This window comes from Mastomys coucha, unplaced genomic scaffold, assembly GCF_008632895.1.
Source record: "Mastomys coucha isolate ucsf_1 unplaced genomic scaffold, UCSF_Mcou_1 pScaffold20, whole genome shotgun sequence".
In the NCBI taxonomy this organism is placed as follows: Eukaryota; Metazoa; Chordata; class Mammalia; order Rodentia; family Muridae; genus Mastomys; species Mastomys coucha.
In genome coordinates, this window is record NW_022196903.1 from 111,817,987 (window position 1) to 111,824,086 (window position 6,100).

Consider the following 6,100-nt stretch of genomic DNA (forward strand, 5'->3'; position numbering starts at 1 on the left):
TGCCTTCCTGTCTGAAAACAAAACAAAGCAAGTGGGGATAACAGGAGTGTGAACATCATAGCCGCTAACAGGAGTGTGAACCTCATTAGGTAGCCTGGATGGGATACTCTCTCCCTCTCCTTAAAGCAGTGCTCAGTATTCTGTCTGGCACACAGCTAATTTAAGTTTATAATTACTGTGAACACTTTGGGTTTTTAACAGAGAAAACAAATTCTCCTCCTCCTCAAAAAAAAAAAAAAAAAAAAAAAGCCAGTCTGAACAGATTCCAGCAGCAGGTATCTGGATAGGCTGGAAGAGTCCTGCTCCCAGTAAAGAGAGTAGGCGGAGCTTAGTGACGGCACCCACTTCCCTGTCACTTGTGGTTGGTTCTTCAAAAGTCATTCCTCTGGAAACTCTGACCCTGTATCCGGGCCTAGATATGTTTAGTGTTAATAAGAACCCACAGGTTTCTGATAACTTAGGATTACAACTAATCTATCACTCCACTGGGGACAGCTCCAGGCAAGAGTCTTCTAGGGAATCCTTTGGGTTTATAGCATATTAGGTCAATGACCATAGGGAGTAAGGACCTTTTCAAGGGTCCACCAGAGTTACATCCATCTGCTGGTAGCTGAGCTCTCTACCTACAACCCAGATTTTTGATTTAACTTCATATGACCATGGCCATGTTGAGTCTTATCTGTGATAATTGCCACAAAGTAACCCTTGTTGTTTTTTTTTCTTGTATAATTTGGGAGTAAATTACAGAGATAAAACCAATAGAATGGCATGTAGGGCTGTACACGCAATCCCTGGCTCCGGAGATATAGCTGACTCTTGGGTACTGCCTTAAGATACCAGTTCCATTACGTAAGGATGAAGTAACTTTTATCCTAACCCATAAACTCATTCCTTTCTCTGAATCAAATTACAGGATCCAATGGGCCTGGCTACCCCTTCGGACCCCCCTCCTGCCAGCAAGCTACCCCCAAAATTGAGTGGTATGTAGCCATAATGTTTCCCTCACTTTCCTTGGTCTCATGGTACCTTGGAGTCAGTCCTTCTACACTAGGATTGGATTGCTCTGAACACCCCTGATGTGTGATAGGTTCCCTGGAGTCCCTATAGGCTAGACTCAGTATTGATCTTTCTTAAAACCAAGAAAGACTTGGGTTTGGAAGGCCTTTCCTGATTACACTGGAAACAGCTTCTCCAAACCCTTTGGAGAGCAAAGGTTACTCAGATGTTCACCATAGCTTAATGCTTTTCCTCAGGTCCCACAGGAAGCCTGAGGTCACACTCTCTGACCCTGGGGATTGAGAGATTCTCAAGCACTCAATAAACTGGTATTCAGAAACCAGCAACGTCAGAGCATATTATCTGTCCAGCTACAGAGAGAGGAGAGTGTCTGCACGTAGGCAGAGTTAGACTATCATAGAAAGTCAGAGTCTTATCCTCCATGAAGTACACAGCAGTGAAGGAAATGGCACTCAGGGCTTGAACTGAGGTTTAGCTCTCTCTGGGAGCCATGGTGATATTCAGGGATGTCAGCCAAGGAGGTTCTGGACTCCAGAGAATACTGCAGAGACCAGGCCAAGAGGCAGAATATCGAGGCAGGACAGAGAACAGTTCCTGACCCTGGGTCTCCTGAGGCCTGAAGCTCAAGGGAAGGTGGAGCCTGTGGAAGATGATTGAAGCATGGAGCAAAGCAGAGCTCACCTGAGGGCCAGGAGAAGGCAAGGGGTGGCCAAGGGCAAGCACGAGCTAGAGTGAAAACTTTTCTGAATCCCTACTCCATCCTGCATCCCTGATCCTAGGAGCTATCATGGGAAGCCTAGGCTTCAGGTGGTGAGGAAGGTGTACCACATGATGAGTTGTGAGGTTTCCTGCCTACCCTCGTTTCCACGTCAGGAAATAAGAATGGTGGCAGGGTCAACCTGCACATGCCTAACCTCACAGTAGGAAATCCCAGGGTTCTGTCTTCAAAGCAAATCTTGACTTTGGCCACTATTATCTCTTAGCATTTAATATTATTGTATGGTTGTGGTGTGTGTGTGTGTGTGTGTATGCACAGGCACCATGTGGAGGTCCAAGGACAATGTTTTGGATCATCCTGCCCTCCTCTGCATGGGTTCTGGGATTGAACTCCTGTTTTCAGGTTTACACAGGAAGTACCCGATGAACAACGGCTCGCCTAGTTTTACAAGAAATATCACCACCAGACAAATATCCATTTCTTTGCTTAGCATTCCTTTTCACCTACCAGAACTGAGGTCTGTGGAGAAGGGTGAGTGGAGTCACATACGCCATTTGGTTCCCTTATTATCTTAACTGTGCTTAGCTCACAGGAGGTGATCAATGAATATTTTGTTGAATGAATGAATTTGACTATAAATGTAACACATGTGTACTTACTTGAGGGATAGGCAGTGAGCCTCCCAGGCACGTACTTGTCTGTGTGTACATGTGAGATGGGAGCAGGGGAAGGGTAGAAGAACATGAAGCTGGGAGGGGGAGGGGCTGGGAAGTGGATCTAGGAGGAGTTAGAAGGAGGAGTGGGAGGTAATTACGATCCAAATGCATTTGATTATGTGAGAAATTCTCAAAGAATTAATAAAATGTTACATTAAAATAACATTAAAATGTAATTTTTAAAAAGAACGTTAGTGTGGGTCTGAGGTGAGGGAACTGGTTGTCTGAGGCCAGCAGACCACAGCTGGCACTGGGGACAGGGTTGGTGGGTCACCATGGACAATATGGTGAGATCTGTAGGTAGTCCAGTCTGCAGCTTTGGCAATACAGGGTGACTGGCCTCCGCCCTGCAAACTCTCCTGATCCGTGTCTCAAGGCTATCACTGCTGAGCACAGGACTACAGCCCCCTCCCAAGAACCACGGTCCCTTCCAGGGAGCTAGCTGGTGGCAAGCTGGAAGGTTTCATGACACATCAGCTGTTATCCTAACTGATCAAAACCATGAACTAAAGACTCACACACCAGTAAAGAGAGCTTTGGTGAAGAAATCCTTAGGTCTCCAGCTGCAGACGGCACAGAAAACCTGGGAGACCTAAACATCTGTGGTCAGAACATAGCTGAGTAAGAGTTCACACACAGCGCAGCCCAGCTGGGCCCGCCGGGCTCAGCCCCATCACTGGGCATCATCTGTGAATCTCCTGCTGCGTACCCTCTCCCTCTCCAGTGTGTGTTTCTGCCTACCTGTTCCTGTCCCCGCTGGCTCACTGTTTGCTCCTCAACTGTGGTATACTCGAGGGAGTCTGACCTGGTTGTGTTCCCTTCTACCTAAACCCTCCCCTGCCCTCTCCTTTCTGCCTTGCTGGCCTTCTTCAGCTTTTTCACTCACTGACCTTCGGCTACCTTTTCCCTCAGCCTCTGGGGTTGAGTCACAACCCTCAGTTCAGGGACACTCCGTCCCCCTCTCGTTTCCTTCTGTCCATCTGTTTTGGGATTTGGGGCTCTGCAGAGTTCTCTTTCCTCTTTTACAGTGATCTGAGCCTTTCCAGACCCTTTCAGTTCAGAAATCGTTTGCTTCAAAGATCTCAGGACAGCTCTTTCCCTTCATGGTGGGGTCCAACCGCTCTTGAGCTTGCTATAAATAACCACTATTGGAAACAACAGGACTAGCTGCTGAGGTTGCTTTGCAGTGCCTCAACCTACTCCTCTGTTCCGGAGGGGGTCAGCACCACAGCTCTCCAGAACATTCTAATGCTGAGGGGTGAAGACATTCTCTTGGTCTTGGTGGCAAGGTACCTATTGCGAGAAGAGTGTTTATAAGCGGGACTTCACACGGTAAGTTTGTGTATGATTGTGCCTCACGATAGGGAGGACAGACGGAGAAGGGATGAGAATCCAAATAAGGTGATGTGGGGGCCAGAATACATGCAGTGAGTAAACACAACCACACTCTTTCCTCTCCCTGGACCTGCCATTAGGACCCCAGAAATGGGAATCCTTGGTTCAAAACTGCAGTGATTGTGAGCCTGGTTCTTGAGGATGTGGCAGATTCTGGAAGTACATGTATGACAGGAGTATAAAGAGGTATGTGGCCCATCGGAAGGAGCTGTAAGGAATTCTAGACTGTCTTGGTCAGGGGCTAGGACAGTTTGGGCTGAAGGCACAATTCCTCCTCGTAGCATCCTTGTCCTCTCCATCCTGCATGGAATCAGGATGCCAAGACCGCCTGGTCTTGACCTTGAGAGCTGTAAGAAGGTGCTTATTTGAGTTGCTATACCATGCTTGCTCAGCATTACCTAACTGGCCCCTAAAAACATGAACCTGTCAGGGGTTGAGAGGAGGCATATTCAAATCATCTATGCATCTTCTTAAGGTCCTCTAGGTGACAGTCACCACCCCAGGGGTAACTCCCTTCCTGTAAAAGAAAGCACGTGGTTCTTGGGTCTGAGCATCTTCTCCATAGATTCCTGCCTGGGAATTCTACAAATACCATAGTCTTGTTTATTGGTGGCCTTGAAGGAGGTGAGAGGCTCCATGGGCTTCAGAGTAGAGGGCTTTAGAAGGAAGTAAAGAAAGTTGGGAGGTCAAGACTCTGGGCAAAGACCTGGAGATTGTTGTTATAGGGTGGAAGATTCACAAGTGGTACTCACATAGGGTTTCGGGCAGCCCATACGTCCGTGGTTCTCACCCTTCCTAATGCTGTGACCCTTCAGGAGAGCTAGTCGTGCTGTGGTGACCCCCAACAAGACAATTATTTTCATTACTACTTCTCAACAGTAATTTTACTACTGCTATGAATTGAATTGTAGTTTAAATATTTTTTGGAGATGGAGGTGTGACAATGGGGGTCTCGACCCACAGATTGAGAACCATTGTCATATGTGGTCTTGCTTGAGGATGAATGTGCCTTCCTAAGTCAGTCTAATGGTGCATTTGAGAGTGTGGGAGGCAGCTGCAGGGGAGGAGCAGGGGATACAGGTGTATTTTGGTTTATAACAAATGCAGTAGAAGCACTAGCAATACTAGATGCTAACATGCACTAAGGTACGCTGTGTGTAAGATATGGTAGCTCCGTGTTAACCCTCAGAGCAACTCAGCCTCACAATTACCCAAGAGAGAAGGAGAAGACGTTCCATTTTACATATGAAATGACTGAGGTAAAGAGAAATAAGTCATTTGGCCCGGGTAGAACTGCTTAGGCATCACACTGGTGGCAGCAAAAGGCAGGTCCATCTCTCAGAACATCCTCTGGACCACGGTGAGCTACAGAGTTGATGGCTAGGTTCCTGTCTGAGTCCTGAGACAGGACCTAAAGGATTGTTTTCATGCTGCCTCTTGTTACATGGTTGCTACTGACTCTATTTGCCATTCCTGGGTCTGATAAACACTATTTTTAACTTTCGAGTTTTCACTGCCTCTTAAAAAAATTTGACACATTCCATGTTTGAGATCTGGGTTTTTTTTTTTTTTTTCAGCTTCATTTAGAAAAGGAATCACTGCTAGATATTGTTATAACATCTTGGCATGATTGTCTATTGATTCTCTTTTAACTGTTTGGTGCGTTTTCTTATTGTGAAAATACTGACAAGAAACATTGTTTTAAAATTTGGCTTGACCCGAGGGCATCCCACAGCCCCCCGTGCAAGAAGTACTAACTGTTTTCAGGCCTCAAAAAGTCCCTAAGCAGAATAATTCCACTGTCTAACAGGAGGCTACTTCTTCAGTCTCAAGCCATCTGGAAATGTATACATTCAAATGTACAAGGGTGGATAGTGGAAAGGTAATGACAGACAGGCTATTTGTGCAGAGTGCCAACTGCTGGGGAGGCATCTGCTTCCTGTGAGCCTGACTCCATCCAAACTTATACTGGAAGCGTGTGGAGTATGGGTGGGGTGTGGGCACAGGGATCCTCCAGCTGAGCATAGAGATGGAGCACTGTCCTTCCCTTAAGTAAGCACAGCTCTCCTTCTCAGATCTCTTGGAGAATAGCTAACAATGTCTCAATGTCTCACCACTTTCACACATCGAAGACGTTTTGTGGTTTTGTTTTGTTTTTGTTTTTTTTTGTTTTGTTTTGTTTTGTGTTTTGGTTTTTCCAGACAGGGTTTCTCTGTGTAGCCCTGGCTATCCTGGAACTCACTCTGTAGACCAG

General features: G+C 46.5%; 1 protein-coding gene across 36 annotated transcripts in view; it reads right to left on the minus strand.

Annotated features, from left to right (window-relative positions):
* The window catches only part of Cacna1c (calcium voltage-gated channel subunit alpha1 C), a 529,265-nt gene that overhangs the window by 96,862 nt on the left and 426,303 nt on the right, over positions 1-6,100 (minus strand). The window lies entirely within an intron of this gene.